This window comes from Protopterus annectens, chromosome 15.part0 (genome assembly GCF_019279795.1).
Source record: "Protopterus annectens isolate FY-2018-M chromosome 15.part0, PAN1.0, whole genome shotgun sequence".
Lineage (NCBI taxonomy): Eukaryota > Metazoa > Chordata > Ceratodontiformes > Protopteridae > Protopterus > Protopterus annectens.
Genome location: NC_056749.1, coordinates 366,579,974 through 366,598,769, shown reverse-complemented (window position 1 = coordinate 366,598,769; position 18,796 = coordinate 366,579,974). Strand labels below are relative to the sequence as shown.

Genomic DNA, 18,796 nt, shown 5'->3' with positions numbered 1-18,796 from the left:
TCAAGGAAATCAAAAATAAAGAAGTCATTGTTTGTTAGTTACATTATACCCAAACTTGAGTATGGAGTAACAATATGGAAACCCTGTAAGAAAACAAGCATAAGTAAACTGGAAAGAGTACAACAGAACTATACCAAGAGTTTATGGATGTGAAAGTTTAAGTTATTATGAAAGACAAATATCTGAACTTGTATGGTTCATAGGTTCATAGGTTCATAGGTTCATACTAGGCTATCTGCCCAGCTGCCTCCATGTGTACCGATTTTGTTCCACACAGCAGGTCTCTCTGGGGTGAATCTGTCCCCCAGCACGCTCTATATATTTATAATAAAGGGTTAGTTTCCCTCTTGTGGTTGTGGGGAGGATCTGATCTAGATTTTTTGGTGAATATTCATCAAATCTGGGTTTGACATGGCCTTATATGTCAGGCACAGGTCACCCTCTGGAGCGGTGGTAGGAGACTGATAAAAGCTGAGTTCTTCTTCAGTCAGGCAGCATAAGACATATTTTACCCTTTATCTATCCTTTTGGAAAGGAACTTTTGGGGCCTTTGCTGCTGCATCAGGTGTCTCAGATACATTCGAACGGGGCATTATATCACTCAAAGGGTCTAATGAGTGAGTGATGAGTGGGGAACTGACCTCCCTTGATCTATCTAGATGTAGATCATGTGATGATCAGGTTGGCGATAGAAGGTTTTTTAACTTTAGCAACATGAAGGCCCTTCTGGAGAGATATTGTGTGTCAGATGTTTTCTATATGGCGCCAGTTTTGCAGTCATCTGCAAACTTTGTCAGCCCACCTAACCCTCTGTGTGTTTGTACTTAGAAAAAAGAGATGCCAACAAAGAGCCAGGACTGACTGACTGTGTGGGACACCACTCTTGTGAGCTTTTTGAGTCTTGACACATGGCAGCAACTTGATGTGATGTATGGGTTTACATTCAAGCTGATGAGTTTTTTTTGATACCTGAGTGGGGTATTGTGTGTAGGCCCCTGCCAGGTCGAGGGTGGGCTGCTGTATGGACCTTTCATCTCTCATGGCCTTGGTGGCTGTCTCTCGAAAAAAAACACAGTTTAAGAGGCAGGATCTGCCTTTGACAAAAACAAAATGGAAAGGATCCAAAGTCTGCAAGTTCCCTATGTCTGTCTTTATGTATGATATCCATCTCCATCCCCATGCAGATAAGGCTTTACAGGCTTGTCAAGCTTTTCCAGGGTAATTTGGAGGCACCGCCTTTATGAAAGGGACCACAGTGGCGCCGCCCGCACTTTTGCACGTACGATTCCTGGGATGCTGTGTTTTTGCCTTAGGGCGAGATGTTTGGGGGCTACAATCCTCTGGAATAGATATCTCTCCTTTTGGGGGGGGAGAAAGTTTGCACTGACTGTACTAATTCTGAGCATATCTGGGAGTTCCCTCCTAGGGTTTCTAACATAGCTAAAGAAGGCCTATAATGATCAAAGGTGTCTTACCTTTCAAGGATTTTGCTCTATCTGTAGTAGCTTCTCCTTTTGTTGTAGAGCTTGTTTATGGCTGGGTCCACCAGACTGACTGCTTGCCTTTTGGGTAGAGAGTCTTCTTTTTTTTTTTGGGATTGCCTGATCCATGCAGTCCTGTAGGTGCTGGTAGGGAAGGCATTTGTGATTCAGATTTTTGAGTTACCACTGGCTCAGGGCCTTAAAGGAAGGGACACTAGTTTTGTTTTTTAGAAGTTTGAAATCGTTTGAAGTTTTTTTCTTTGGTTTTTTGGATTAGTTTATGATCTGATCTCACCAGTGAGGGATATACTCGGTGTTGAACATTTTTGATCCCATGTTCGTGATGATGAGATCATATGTTTTCACCCCTGTGGGGATGGTGACTAGTTGTTACCCAGGAATCTTTTGTTAGAGTGTTCGGCTTGAGTAGTGTTGTTCCCAGTCTATAGGGGTAGTTGAAGTCACTAGTATTGATGGTGTTTTGGATACATTTATCCCCCCAATTTTTTCAGGGGGGCCATGGGGGTCCTGAGTTTGAGGAGAGTGAGCTGTAACATGCTACAAATTGCAGAGCAGTCTTGCCTATGGTTAGTTAATTACCTGGATGGTCTCAGATGCATCGTCGCGTTGCCCTGAACCTTGGTGTGTGTGGTGTGGTGGGTGTCCTTGACACCCTCTCCTTTCTTTGTGTTTGTGGGGATTTTGGGGGCGGGTATGATATGAAAAGGACCTGTTAGTGGGGGGTTCTGCTCTCAGTTGAACCAGGTTTCTCTTCTGTCACAGCAGTCGATGTTTCGATGTTCTCCAAGAAGGGAATTGAGATTCGTGCATCTGAGATGAGGAGCATTGAGCAGCAGCATTTTTCCTTTTTTTTTTTTTTTTTTGTTTTAGGGTGTTGGTAGGTTTAGGGTGGTATTTGCCTGAAAAGGCACTATGGTATCTCTTACAGATATCTAAGAGGAGATCTTATTCAGGTATATAGGGCATTTAGTGACAACTACATCTGGGAATGTTTGGGGTTAACAAAAAGTACTCAACGTCATCAGACAATCTATGTAGAAGATTCTATAGGAATGAGAAGTGTACTAACTGGTTCTCTGACAGAGTAGCTGATGCTTGGAACAGACTACCAAATTACATTAAAGTAAGTACTAGTTTAGATATTTTGAAGAACAGCCTGGATACTTATTATGGGAACAAGTGTTTTGGTATATTGGCAAGCTAGAAGGGCATTAATGCCCGTGCTTGAAATATTTGTATGTATGTATAATCAAGTTAAGCAGTCATTTAACTGGCATTACAGGTTTAGCATGCATTTGTTTAATGCAATTTGGAATACTTTACTATGGACACTTTTATTGCAGTTGGACATGTAAGGTATGCATGGTCAGTATAAAGTTAAGAGTGTAGAGGCTAGCTGTGGATAAATATGCCTTACCCCTGCTGTTGTTTAATTAATATTAAACATTCAATAATCTGGCATGTAATGGCCAGTGTCGGGTCATGTGCTGCATTTTCTGAAATCAGTGTAAAATGTTATCTGCTCACTGCTGTGATTTATGCTTATACTTGTATGAGTGGTGGTTTTGCACTCTATATAAGACTAACAAGTTGGCTATAATTTCTTCTAATTTCAGTCATTGTCAAACATCAGCACTGCAAGTGCATACAATAAACAGTTGTCTTTGGTGGTCAGGGAGGATGTGTGTGAGGGCAACTGATCTCTGACATAGAAGAACAGTGAGTAGCACTGCCATCGAACAGTGTTTGGCTTTCTAGTTGAGTAGTTGGCTATGGCTCCTTCCTTATGAAGCCTGCGCGTCCACCCTGTCACTACATCTCTCTGTGGATTTTATCGAGGTACTTTTGGCTTCTTTTAACACCCCAAATATATTTAATGGTGATGTTTCTCCAGTTTGTCTGTAGGTAAGCATGCAGTGTATGTGTGTGTGTGTATGTCCACATCCAGGTATGTGTGTGAGTATGTAGTGGCTTTGAATGACTGATGGTAAAAGAGGAATGCCTACATGCAGTAAGTGGGCTGCTGCCCACCTTTTGCCTCCTGCCATAAATAAAAGGTTGAGTGCTACTAACACCTTTAAAGAGCCATGCAATATTGTGGTGGGGTGGAGGCAGTAGCCACCCTGAATGACTTTTATAGCTTTTGTCTTTTCACAAAAGTAATGATTAAACAGCAGGGGCAAGGTTTGCTATTGTGCATCCTGTGGGGTGTCTAAGTTTTGCCAAACACAATACATGGCTGTCAGTTTTAGCTATAACTGCTGGGGAGTTGGCTCTCTGTAGAAGGTAAATGACCCTTTTGTTTTCTCCATTTAAACAGTCACTATCTGGCATTACAGCACTAGTTTGCATTTGCAGGATTAACATGATTTCCGTGAAGTAACTGGAATACTTTAATGTATAACTAGTGCATATGTAGAAGTTCACAGATATGTAATATAATACACGGCCATTGTTGTTATCACGAATGTCTGAAGTGCACATAAAAGTAGATAGAAGTGCTGAGAGGAGGTTGTAGCTGAGCACTGAAAGTAACTAATCACTTCTGTTTTGCTGAGTTCAAACAGTCACTATCAGGCTTTCAGGACTAGTGCATCTGTGTGAAGTAAGACCAATTACATTTTTAGATATCCAAGATATGCATAGCTAAATTAGCTGTAATCACTGCGGCTGCTGTTGAGAAAGATGACTTGCAGCCTGCTGTTGCTTGTTCTTTCTTTTGGATTTGCAGGGATAGTGTGAAATGTGTGAAGCAACTTGGAATACTTCAAAGGGATAGTATAGAAGTTCTTACTAGAGATTGTTGCCTCAGACAAATGTGTTAATGTTGCCACCCACATTATTAACTACTTCCTCCTTTGTGACATCACTTTCAGTTCCTGTCCATATATCGTTTTTCTTTGCACACCTTACTCCATTCCTGTTTTTGATCCCCTATTAAAATGAACAATTGTTGCAGTGGTTCATGTGAATTTTCAAAAACATCCTTGGAAATTTTATTTATTTATTTGTATATCAATTGCAGTTGGGTAGGAAGAGCAAACCAAATAACTCTTTCACTAAAGTTGTTAATGTAAGCAAAAGCTCCCCGATGTTCAGGGATAGTCTTTTCTCTTTCAGCTTACAGGAAAGTTGGTATATTCCTGGGCAATGGCAACAGTACACATTGCCCAACCAAGTGATCCATTTTTTTTCATTTTATTATTATGCTGATCAGGGTTGCAAGTGACAGTGAATGGCAGCTGAAGATCCCATTATGTCGTGAAGGAACCACTGTGCACTGAGATCAGCTGTTTTAGGCAACCAGTCTCAAGATTGCCTGTATAGAACAGTTGAGCTCAAAGCACACATAAAACAGAAGCAGAAGCTCATAGTTTTCAGTACATTTTTTTCTTCTCTTGCTGGCACTTTTTTAGGCACTGGCATGACACTAGGGTTATTTGTGGGCAGAAATGTACAGGCTGCCCAAAGAAATGATCTATTCATTTGTATGTGCATGTTGTGTGTCTGCTATACATATAATGTATATAATATAATGTGTTTTTATATATATATATATATATATATATATATATATATAGTATATAAATACGTACATGTGTGTATATACAGTACATATATATATAGGGTCTACTTTTCTTTATTGAAATTACATTATCTCGAAAAAGAAAAGTGCGACCCCACTTCCGCGAAAGGGCACTTAAACAAAAGTGCACTTTCGCGAAAGCAGATTCACCGAATAGGAAAAATTAAAAAAATAATCATTGAAAACACAGTTTTCCAGGTGTGGCAAGCCCCTGCTACTTAAATATACTAACTCCAACATTGCACTACAGTGGGGAAAAGGATATACTTCCTTATCCCCACTGTACCATGCTTCGGTGAATCGGCTTTCATGAAAGTGCACTTTCTTTGCAGGGCAGTTTCACTTAAGTGGGCTCGGCCTTCTGTTTGTTGATAAACTGTGTTTTTGACAAACAGAAGTAGACATAGATATATATATACACACACATACACACACACATGTACATATTTAGAAACTAGATATACATACATATATATATATATATATATATATATATATATATATATATATATATATATATATATATATATATGTGTGTGTGGATCTACTTTAAAACAGAGTAGTCCCATAATGTCGACTTGCAGAACATAGAAACAAAAAACAAAACTTTACATTAGCGAACATTCACATCATCGTATGTTTCCACCATGCAAGTAAACTCTTGGGCAACAGTACATAAAAAACAAACTGACGCAAATAAAACCCACCCAAGTGGGGAGTTTTGCTTCCACACCTCTCAGCCTCCCCCTAACTAAATATACCGATTCTGAGATCTCAGTACATTCTTGGCTTTCATCTCAATGTTATGCAAGTCGACATTAATTTTGTTTGTGTCTTTCGGCTTTTCCCAGTTAGGGGTCGCCACAGCGGAACTCTGGTCCACTAATGATTGGTAGTTGATTTTTACATGCCGAGTTACCAGCTCTGATGCACAACCTTCAATGAAGGTACGCCCATTCACACATGTCTCCATGCAGAAGACGCTCTAGCTGAGAATCGAACTGGACAGCGTCTTACTGTGAGGTGACAACGCTACCGCAGCACCACCACCGCAGGTCAAGTCGACATTAATTTGTTGTTTTAAAATAGATGTGTGTGTGTGTGTATATATATATATATATATATATATATATATATATATAGATGTACTTCAGTAGATCAAACATATTACAAGTTCAAACCAAATATGGCCGAGACCATATGTTTGAACTTGTAATAGTTCAAACAGTGAAGTAAAAAAAAAAAAAAAAAAAATTAAACTGTTGTAGCAGGGGGGCTATGCCCCTCTGCAACCCCCACACCCCCTTACTTAAATACACCAACTCCGAGATCATACTACATTGCAGAAATGGAAAATCTTCCCGTCCCGCTCTGTATGCGGATCTCCATTCAGTCCATTCGAACTTTTAAATGTTCAAGGTTATGGTCTCGGCCATATCATCTTCGAACATTTAAAAGTTTGATCTACCGAATGGGACCCATATATATATCAGATTTTGACCTCATGTTTTAGTGTGTGTGTCATAAAATTGTGGTTTTCTGGCAAAACAGTGGCAAATCATTAAACAGTAGTTAGAAAGGGTAGACTTTTGAGACTAAAGTCTTCATATCCTTTATAAAAATATTGCTAATGTAAAACCTCTTGTTCTATCAACTTTCTAAGTTTGTAAAAGCAATAATTAAAAATATTCCCAATTTTTGGGCCTTTATCATACTGTTATTTATAGCCTTGTCTGGTTTGAGAGGTTGAGGTTGAGAGGTATAATACGTGTGTGTGTGTGTGTGTGTGTGTGTGTGTGTGTGTGTGTGTATACACGTGCATTTATTTCTTTACTTTTTTATAACTTTATTTAGTTATTTCTTTAGTTAGTTACTTATTAGTTATGTATTTAGTTATTTATGTATTTGTTTACCAGTGTTCTCCACTGAGCCATGCTGAGCCCATTTTCACTGGAGGCCCTGGGAGAAAAGCTCCACACTAAAATACACAGTACATATAAATACACAGTACTTAAGTACTTATAATATACAACCTACAGTGTACATATAATATATAACATATAGTAATTCAATACAACGGCACAACATAATACATACTGTGCAAGCATTGTAGTTGTTAACAGAGAGGGTATGGTGAAAAATCTGAGCCCGATGATAGATTAGACTAGCTAAAAAAGGTTTATACAGTTAGAATAAATGCAAGTTGGGATAATTAAGTTACCCATATGAGTAGCTTAGGGTTTTGTTTCATATGAGCCGCAGCAGTTAGCATTGTTGCCTCACAGCAAGAGGTTCTCCTGTTCGATTCTCAGCTGGAGCGCCTTCTGTGTGGAGTCTGCATGTCCTCTCCATGGTCGAGTGATGCTTAAAGACATGCAGGTAGGTATGTGCGTGAATGGGTGTACCTTCTTTGAAGGTTGGGCATTGGGCTAGCAACTCGGCACAGTAAAAATCCACTACCAATCATTAGCGGACCAGAATTCCGCTGTGGCTACCCCTAACCAGGAAAAGCTGAAAGACATTAGTTTAGGTTTTTGTTTCATATATATATATATATATATATATATATATATATATATATATATATATATATATATATATATATATATATATATATATATACACACACACACACACACATGTGTGTGTGTACTGGTCCAGGGAGTTTTTGTTTACAAAAATCCAAGAGTCTCTGTGCCTTTATGTTTGGTGTCAGGTATGATTCCCAGTTAATAGTGAGGTAGTTTAAGTTGCCCGTGAATATCGTATTAGTTTGGATGGTGATTGCTTCCAGTAAGTTTAAATATATCGCATGGGTTTCCTTTGTCTTAGAGTATCTTGCAAGGAAGTGGTTTTGCCTATGGTGATTTCAGTGTGGAAAAGCTGTAAGCCTTGAAGTATATTTATTTTTGATTAAATGTGCCCGTCAGTGTAGTAGCTGGTCTAAATATGTAGAAGGCATTATAACCTTGCACTGTCAGTGTGCTGTACACATCGTTAAACCATGTCTCAGTGACAACACAAACAACAGCATTCTCTAGGGTGAAGAGACCTTCTACAGAGTGAGATTTTTGTTAAGACTTCTAGCACTGAGCAGTAATACTTTTAGATTTTCTTGGTTTTGATTTGCTATTTCAGAACTTTTAAGTGTGGTATTACCTAAAAAAAGCACTATGAATGGAGAACAATGTTTTAGCTAATATCTGAAAGCCTAGAGTGGAGTGGTGCAGCCCTTCCCTGGTAAAGCAGCATGGTCTGTTAACCATATCCTTGCATGCTGACAGATATTTGTGGTTCCCCTGATTTTCACTGAAATTATTTTTTTTACATCTGTTCCACTTGTGTTACAAGCCTATGAACAGGGCTCTTACAACTGTATATGTAGCTTTATTATCATTTTCTGCAGATATCAATCTCCACTGAAAATTCAGTTTCTTAAAGTTTGTTACATTAATTAACACATTGACTAAATATATAAAAAATAGTTACATCATTTTCAATTTGTATTAAGAGATGCCTGAGTCAATTGGTTCGTATGTTAATTATTCTAAAATTGCTATAGACATACTTGGCTTTCTGTTAATTGTTTCTGATCTTGGACATAATGGGTTAAACAATGGGTGCCATCAGAGGCTAAAATGGTCATATCCACCTTGATGAGGTGCTAAGTGCATTGGTTTCTGGCTTGGTATTATATTTCATTTCATTGAAGGAGACATTTAAATGCTGAGCTGTTAAAAAATATCTTACACATTTCAATGTATTCATTTATCTAAATGTGTTAACCAGTGTAATCTATTCATGCATTCATTACAAAGTAGTAAAGTCAGACATTGTCTAGGTGCATCATGTGGAGAGACAAGACTTGGCTTAATTGATTGGGGGTGGGTATGCTGTTTTATGAAACAATATGTGTTGCTGTCTATAGAATTCTGCTTAGTTGTGGAACTCACAGTCATAAGGGAAGGCTGGACAAGAGGTTAGTGCAGACATTTTTTTTTATTAAATTACTACTGTTTTTTAAGAATTTTACTTTTTGTGTTTGGTGACAGTGGGATTATAAATGACTGTCATGATTTGCTGTAAGTGACTTGAAATTTGGAGTAAGTTTTACAGATAATGGCAATATTCTGCTGGTTATGCTGTTCTGTAGAGTCTGTGCAAGCCATCTGGAGAAGCAGTCAGCATTGTAGGAGATGGCCGCTCGAAGAATTAATGGAACTTGTTTAGATTACACACATGGACATTACAAGTAAGTGAACATTTTTATGTTTGGGAGATTCTGATTTAAACTGTATGCAAATGATGTCATCTCTCGTGTTTTGTTTTCACTACTGGAGGAATTCAAGTGGACACTATGTATATGATGTACTTCTTGTTTCCTAGTTGCATGGTTTATATAGTGTAAAGCTTTGTATTATAGGTTTAATTCTTTACAGGTTGCTACTTTTCCTGCACTCTCTGTGTGCAGTAATTTTAGTGTGTGTTTGTGTTGATGGAGGAGTGTAATCTCCATTGCTAACTGGCTATTTTTTCACTGATTGCTGTGGAGTCTGGTTTTCTATGAGGTGTATCATGTTCTTTTTGCAAGATTTTAGCTCAACTGAGAAGACATGGTCACTGTTGAAGGTTTTAATGTGGCTTATTACTTATTTATTTTTTATACAATACTTACTGTGTTTTCCTTTTGTGAATAGTGACAATAAGTTTAGAATTAGTTTTGTTGAGGGGTTGTGAAACCAGAGTTGTCACTTCATCTCCTGGTGTTGTATGTGGCAGTGATTATAGCCATGTTCTGTTGCTCAGATACTGGGTAAGTTTACCTGCTGGCTCAATTGAAACAACATTCTGCTTCTCACAAGGACATGGCTCCAGTGAGACATTCTGGTACAGGTTAGTTGTATGTTCTTATGTATGAGATTCTGTAAATTCTCGTTCATTATTTATGTCAAATCTTGAATTTGGAGTAAATGTTGTAGGAAGAAACAAGTATGAATGATGCATTTAGTGTACTGCTGTGCCATGATTTGTGCATAACTAGTAGACTCATAGGTTTATACTAGACCATGGACCACCTAAGTCTTTACAAGTCCAAAATTATATATAACTTTAAAATATTACTCTAATACATGTAAGTAGAACAACTGGATTTTGAACATGGATGTCCTAAAGACCAAGAAGTATGAAACTCAAACTGTCTGACATTACAAACTGACTGTAATCTTCAGTGATTTAACAGAAATTCAAAACATTTCATAAGGAGAAGGGTAACAATATGAGGCTAAATCAGGGAACATTGAGCAGTATGAAGTAGTTAATGAACAGTAATTTTGCTTTCGTATTTTTTAAGTCTGATTATTTTTATTGTGGTGGGGGTGGCCAGTTATTTTCACAGATTTCCTTATCTGGGTGTAATCTTTTTTCTTGGTTTTCAGTTGGGTAGTTGCAGTCACAAGTTGTATATTGTATTGTATTATAGTATATTAGTGGGGTTAAGGCAGGGAACCCATTTCTAAGGACAAGGTCAAACATATTTGCTTACTGACATCTGACTACCAGGAAAGTCATGGTCACCGTAATGTAGTCAATCAGTGTAGGGTGTATCGTATGTATTTTTAAGCACTCTTTTATCCATCAATGTGGGATACTATCAAATGCTTTTTTATAGTCAATCCATGCCATACTTAAATTCTTCCCCTTCTTATAGTTCTCCAGTATGGCTTTATTTAACAACACCTGATCCTTTGTTCCATATGACTAACTTTTATTGCCCTTTTGTTCTACTGCCATAATTAAGTTTTCTTCTAAATGACTATAAACCCTGTCAGCATCAATTCCTGCGTATAGTTTATGCATCATCGGAAGTCAAGATATTGGTCTGTCATTTTTAGTGTAGCTTGCAGGTTCACTCTTAAGTAGGAACATTGTTTTGCCTGTTAGCCAGGCTTGAGTCTGTTTGGGGTGTGTATATAAATAGGTTCATAGGTGTGTACTAGGCTAATGGCCCTGGGGCCTTTACAAGCCTAGCCCATAAAGGTGCCCTGGCATCGTGCTGCCTGACATTAGTCCTCAGTGCCTCTATAAAGTAGAGCCACTGGAGTTCTTACTCATAGCTAAATCTTTGTGCAAAGAAGTAATACTTTTAACCAAAAGTTAGGTGCTGCATCTGGGCCATTTTCCAGTTAGAGGCTTTTCTAAACTTTGTTTCAATCTCTGGCTGTTAGTTCATCCCATTTCATATCCTGCACCTTTAAACTTCTTATTCTTTCTTTTACTTCTTCTATCCATTTAGCATCTTTGTTATGTTCCACAGGATCTTCATAGATAACTCCAAAATGTTATGTTCCACATGATCTTCGTAGATACCTCTCCAGAATGTATCTACTACTACTTTTTTGGTGGTCTTTGAAATTCCTTTTACCTTATTTCCCAATTCTTTGTAAAACTTTTTTGGATCATCGATAAATTGCTTATTTTGTACTTTTTCCCTTATGCATCTGAGTATCTTCTAAGTTTTTCCATCTGTGTTGACATTTTTAGTTTATTTGCGATAGTGCATGATGGATCCTGATCTGTTCTAACACTGTGCATTGCTTTAATCACATCTATCTCTCTTAGTATTTGTTGATCAATTCCCTCTTCTTTAGTCTTCTAAGAGTGACACTTCTTGTCTTAATTACTTTATATTTTTCTCTATTCAATACTTCCATGATGGTATTCGACTTCTCCCCTTCCTTTCCCTCACTACCCTATGTTCTTGTGGTAAAACCTTATCTGTTATTAATTTAGCAGTACAGTAATATATTCTGTTTACTTCTATTATATCACATGGATTTATATGGGCAGTCCTAATTACTGCATTCATTTGTTTTATCAGACTTCTAACATTTTTGGTTTTATTGACCTTCTGCAGTCTATTTCTCTCTTTGATCTTAATATATCTAGCCATATCTATTATATCAAGAAACTCTTCTCTTAGCTCATTTTCTTCCAAACTGAGGGCACATCCCTTGTTTTCTGTTTCCTGTGGGCATTCTGTAGAAAATTCTATAACATTTTCCTGTGGCAGTTTTCTCTTCAATGTCATCCTTTGCCATCTGTCATATAGGAACTCACTAACCTATCACTCCTCAACATTGACTGCATCAGTTTCCTGTTGCTTTCCTTGCTGCCCAGCTTCAAGAGAATGTTTATACTGGTTTCCTGTGGAGGGCACCAAAACATCTTCATATGGCACCTGACCAGTTGCTTCCTGTTCCACTGGCTTCCCCTTAATTTGGATATCCAGTGCTCTATCCTGTTGTGGTGCTTTTTGCATTTGATTTTCTACACTGAATCCTTCACTTTGCAGGTACTCCATAACCTCAGTTTCTATTTCTTTAACTTCTCCATTACTAATCTCCTTTTCTACCTTTCCTCTTTGTCTTCTTATTTTTTGTATTGTAAAATTTTCCATGTCTTTATTCCTTGGTCTGTATTTCTCTTAAAATATATTTGGTGGTGCTCTTTTTGTATTGGCTAGTTTTGCTTTCTCCTTTGCATAAATATTAGACCATATTAAATCTCTTCACATGTCCTTATTACTGTGCAATGATTCAAGCCAATTCTGCTAGACCACAGGGAACAGTAAAATTTGAAAATGAGCATATCACAAGGCAATGAGTACATATAAAGATGAAACAAAATCCCATAATCAATGGAAGAATAATTTTTGGCACAACTGATCAGAAGATAAAATTAAGGCATAGTTTATGTAACACTGCTCAATATGCATAACACTTAAGTCTCAGTGGGCACTATATACCAATGCATGCTATTAAAACCAAAAAATGTGAAATCCTTGAAAATACAATTTAATAATAATCAATTAAATGAAACAAAATAACACAATCAAAGAAGCTGAAACATGCAAACATTCAGAGGAAACAACCATGGGAGTACAGTTTAGAATCCTGGACTTTTCATATTTTCCACTCTCATCTTGCTGTATACTCTACCAGCAGCTCTAGTAATACAATATAAACTGGCAGGACATTGGTAGATGTGGTAGTAGTGTAGAGAAAAGCAATGAATTGCAAGTTGTAATCTCCTTTGCCTGGCTGGAGGAGATGAAATTATGGTATGTAATGCATTTACTATTAAGAAAGAAACACAATTTGATTTTGTTGCCAATAAAATACAAGTCCCAGTAGTATTGTAGTTCTGGAAAAGAAACTGCCATATACATGTAATTTGTTTTTCACTAGATAACAAGGTTTACATGAATCTATTGATACAAATATGACTGAACTATGGCACAAACTAAAGAATATACATTTGGTGAGTAGTGTGATTAACTGCTGAGAAAGATATTTTTTTTCTGTGGCACCGAATTGCAAAGTGAGAAATAAACTTTTACCAGAATCTAAATGGCACTGATAGCCATATGTGTATGTAGAAAGCAGAACTAACAATTATTTTGATAAAGGAACTTGCGGTATGTGAGAAATTAAAATGAAGCTAAAAACCTGTTGGCACTAGACAGAGCAATTCTATCAAGAGAAAGTCCAAGGTAATAAATGCTTAAAGCAGTATGGCAGCAGTGAAAGCTACCTTTATGCATGACTCTGATGCCACAATCAAATGGTAAGTGTTAAGCCCAGCTGCCATTTTGTTCAAGGTATGGTTATAAGCACAAGAAGAAGCCATGTCCAGTTGTTAATCTTGAGTGCATCAAGTGTGGACAGTCTAATCATTTATTGCCACTATGCAAGCTGAAGGGGAAAAAAGGCAGAAAAATGTTTAGCAGGAAACTGTTGCAAACAAAACTGCTGAGTTTTTAGTAGTTCACGTGAGCAAGTCCCTGACCCATACAAGGCAAACTATTATCTAATTTGTGAATGTAGTGTTGTGTATGTTGAAGACCATGTGGATTATTTCTTTAGTAGGAAAATATAGTGTTGATAATGTATGTTTCACTATACTTAAAAGCTGTCTATAAATGGAAGATTTTTTTTATTTAAGCTAGATGCAGAGCAGAATGTTTCAATATTACTACAAGTGCATTTACAAAACTGGGAATGAGTATCTCATTATCCGAATTAAAAGTTTCATTGTTGATGTATTCCTGTAATAAACTGTAACAAGCTGTGTTGTCTGCAATTTCTAATATTCTGCAAAGATCTGGCTGTGAGTAGTTGGGCATGCTAAAGAATTCATAGATTGCAGACAAGTCTAGAACAATAATAGAGTTAATGATCTCTAGACTTGCACTGAACAAGTTTTGCAGGTCAGCACATCGTTCATATGTTGACAGAGTCAGTAATTTTCAGATTTATTTTATACAGACTGTTAATCCTTAAAAGCAAAGTATTAAGTGGCATGATGCATGATCACAAAGTGCAAGCAAAAACTTGAGTTCAAATATTTATGTTGATATCTCTGAACAATAAGCAGCAATATTTATAGGACTGGGATGAATACTATTAAAATAAACCCAGAAGTGGCACACATGCAGATTTATTTATACAAATGTGATGCATACCTGGACAATGCATTATTTAATTAAACCCAGAAGTGACACTAATTATCTGTGCACCACAGAAAATGCTAGTGCCACTAAGATAAAATTATTATAAAGGAAATTTAATGGATGGCAGTTATGGGCGCAATAGCAAAATAAACTGGACAACCTCCTTGGGTTAATAGCATGGTGACAGTGGGCAATCCTGACAAAATTTCATGTATGCACTGACTCACAAAGGCAATTCTGCAGGATCATTATCCAATGGAAATATAAGAAGAAATCATCATTTTTTTCCCCATTACTGATACCATTGACTTTTGGCAGATCGAACTGGATTCTGGCAGTTCAAGAGTTTGCACTTTCAGCAACCACTAGTGTTGGGATATATATTTCTTTAGATGTTATTAGGAATCGCATCAACTTCAGAGATATTTTGGGGAGTAGAGACCTAAATCACTGAAGGCCTGGAAGGTGTTGTGATTATTATTAATGTTATCCTGGTATGGGGATGAAACTATTAAACAACATGACACAAGGTTAAAATATTAGCTTGACTGGCTATAACTTAACTAAACAAGGACAAATGTCATCATTGTGTCACTAGCATTAAGTATTACGTATTTATGACATATTTATCAGTCAAGTTATTCAGGCAGATCCTTAAGTACTGGCAGTAGTTCAGATGGACAGATTGCTTTAAGAATATGTAACAGCCATTGGTATTATCAGCTTCATTAAAATTCAGTTATGGGCTAGTAAGTACACTACCTGGATGCCAGCAAAGAAAACATTCAGAGACCAACCAAAAATAAAAAAATCACCACTGCCTTAAATCTTCACGGAAACTTGTATTTTAGTAAACAATAAGAATAAATGACTTGGCACTTTCACCTATCTCACATTTGTGCTTCATCAGAGTGAATCCTTTAAAAAATGCTAACAAATTATAATCCTAAAATAAGTCACATGATCTACTTCAGTTCACTAAAACATTTAAACGAGCAGCAAAATACTTAATATTAAAGAAACGGGACCTATTAATAACCATTGTATCTATCAAAACTAAGTAGAAACGATCATAAATTATAAACCCCACATAACCAATGTAAATTCACTTGTCCCTATAAAAAAACATGTATTTTAATACAGACAAAAGTTAAATAGGATTCAGAATGTCAATAATATGTTTATAATAAAAATACTGTATGGCTTTTAGTAATAAATAAGTTCATATAATCATTTAGATAAACATTGTTAATAATCATTTTAAAACTTTCAACTAAAACTGAACCATCCAAGTAAAAATAATCATTTTCAAATTTTATGTCCCCTAAGTTTTAAAATACTTGATACTGAACAGGAATCATTTATCCCAGGCCATTGCATGACACTAAATCTCAATTGCATACCTCTGAACTGTACAAATGTTTGCAGAATGTCCAGGTTTTTTACTCATATTTTTGGTCTGTTCATCATAAAAATTGTGTTTCTGTGACAAATCATTGGGATGATCTAAGGATTAAAGTGACTAAATAATGATGTGCATTTGAATTTCAGATTTCATCTCCTCCACAAAATGTATGCCAACACAAACCCTATTAGTCTAGCAACTTTCTAAGTTTAAAAGAGCAATATGAAAAATGTCTCTCTACTGTTGGGCCTTTGTCCCCCCATTATGTCAGGCTTTGTCCAGATCTCTTGTGCTAAGAGGTTGATAGGTATGATTGCCATACTAATTCCCTGTATTCAAGCACATTTTCTAAATCACCACCTCTTACATCCATTCTTACCTTATCAATAATGAAAACTAAGAACCTTCTTAAATTTACACATGCCTTAGAATGCATATATAAGGCATTACTAGTTTTTATATTCTTGATGCCCCTTATGTGCTCTGCTGTTCATTCATTTAGCTTTCTAATGGTTTTGCCCACAGATAATGCTTGACATGCTGTACAAGTTGCTCCATAAATCACCATTTTAGTACAGGAATTACACCATCCAGGACATGAAATACTTCTATCATAACCTGGTATTTAAACATATGGGCAATCATTAATAGACTTACAATACTTACAAAAATCACACTTGTATTTTAGATTTTTAACTTGTCTATTTTAGTGCAACTCTGTGTGTCAAATTCATACCCCTACTAAATGTAATCTATGGTTTCTCTCCCAACCCAACATTATGATCAGAATGAAACAGTAAATTCCACTACATATTAAGTATAGTTAGGACTGATGGAATATCATGGTTATATTGTAAAACCATTGCCCCATTCATTGACTGACTTGGTATAGAAGTATTTGGGTCATTGATCTCATGAAAATTGGACCCTACTTTCAAAATAGAGGCAAATCTGGATTTTACGATTCTTCATAATTTAATTTCTAACCTTAAGAAGTATATGTAATGGATAGCCCCTATCTTTAAACATGCCTATCAAGGCGGCCAGTTCATGCAAAAATTTCAAATCATCATTGACCAACCTTGAGAGTCTCATCATCTGGCCCTTTACTACATTTTTCTTCTGATGGGGTGGGTGGCAACACTCGAAATGCAAAAAAGTTTTTGAATAAGTCTTTTTCTGAAATATATTAGAACACAAATTCCCTATTCCAGAATCTTTATAAACAAAAATATCTAGAAAATCTATTCTGTCAGCTTGTACTTTATGTGTACAGTTAAGAAAATTTGTGGTATAATTCAAGTATTCTATAAATTCTAAAATTTCTTGGACATTACCTTTCTATAAAATTAGTATATCATCCAAGAATCTTAAATATGTAACCACCTTTTCCATAAAAGTAGTGGGGAAAAACAAAGTTTTTACCATTTAGATAAAACCAGATTTGCATATACTGGGGCATATTTCACCCCCATCGCTACACCTGAAACCTGTTGATAAAATTTACCTTCAAAAAATAAACAAAATATTGTTCAAGACCAAATCCCTTAAATTAGAGAACTTGAGAAATTTAGAGAACTTGAAAGAAAATGAACCAGAAAAGGTGAAGAGAAAATATTGTCTTGTAAGAATCCTATATCTAGGCCATTTGGTGCCATTTTTTAAACAGGTGTTTGAAAAAAATGCCTTAACAAAAACTTTTCACAAAAAAATGCATAGACTAGGAGGATCAAATGCCCAAACAAGAAAGCTTATTGAAAGTTTAAAGCATTTTTCAGAGTTAATCATTTAACGGTCATGTAATACATAACCAAACACAATACAGCTTTAGCAATGTAAAGAAACCACACAGATATTAAAACTAAAGCAGAATCTATATCTCTTTGCAGATACAGTCCAAATGCCAACAGCAGTATAACACAGAAAATCATGAACTGAAGCTGTGGCACAGACAGAAAAATCATGACCCAGGGAAGGAGCAGCTAAAATATACATACCAACCCTTCAAAATATATCTATGATGTATACTTCACAAAAAAGTCAGTGTACGTTGTGAAACAATTTGTACCTGAATTTTACATCATATTGATAGCTCATTCTAACACAGTGTTTTAATAGTCTGTGTTCGTTCAATGAACAATGGATCATCTACACAGCAGTGGAGAGTAGTATTGCTGGAATTGAATTTATCCTGAAGTCTTGATGTGTACCTTTTCATGAGGTGAACCCCATTTTTACAAAATCTCACTAAGATGACACTGATATATAGACTGTATTTTATATACAGCATATATTATGGAGAGAAGTAGTTAAAAAAAAATAGCTGGGGGCATAAGCCCCAGGATAAAAAAAAGTGTCCAGTCCTAGTAGGCGCACTGGTGCCAGGACTGGAAAAAGTGACCATGTAGAATCCTCAAGACACAGAAACATTCCTACAATGAGGTTAGGTCAGACTCAGGGGGAAGATGGTCCCTCTGTTGTAGAAGGAAGTAGTAGTCCACAAAAAAAATGACAGGCCAAAACAAGAGCCATAAAGATGTTAGAGTTGACTGTCGAGGATAAGAAATAAACTGTGTATTGTTAATATTATGCTAGAAGCCAAGAATTTCCAGATAGAAGACATTCAAAAAGATTTAGAGGAATGAGAAATACTTGCACAAGAGAAACTGTCAAAGGCTTCAAATGCAAACATGTTTTCTAAAATGTGAAAAATAAGGAAGAAGAGTGTAAACTTTACAAAAGAAACACAGACAAGCTGATTTCAAAAAAGAATTCAAGGTAGGTTTTGTTGA

At 36.4% G+C, this 18,796-nt stretch overlaps 1 protein-coding gene across 1 annotated transcript in view; it reads left to right on the top strand.

The window, feature by feature from the left end:
• The window catches only part of TRPC5 (transient receptor potential cation channel subfamily C member 5), a 2,601,559-nt gene that overhangs the window by 2,431,627 nt on the left and 151,136 nt on the right, over positions 1 to 18,796 (top strand). The window lies entirely within an intron of this gene.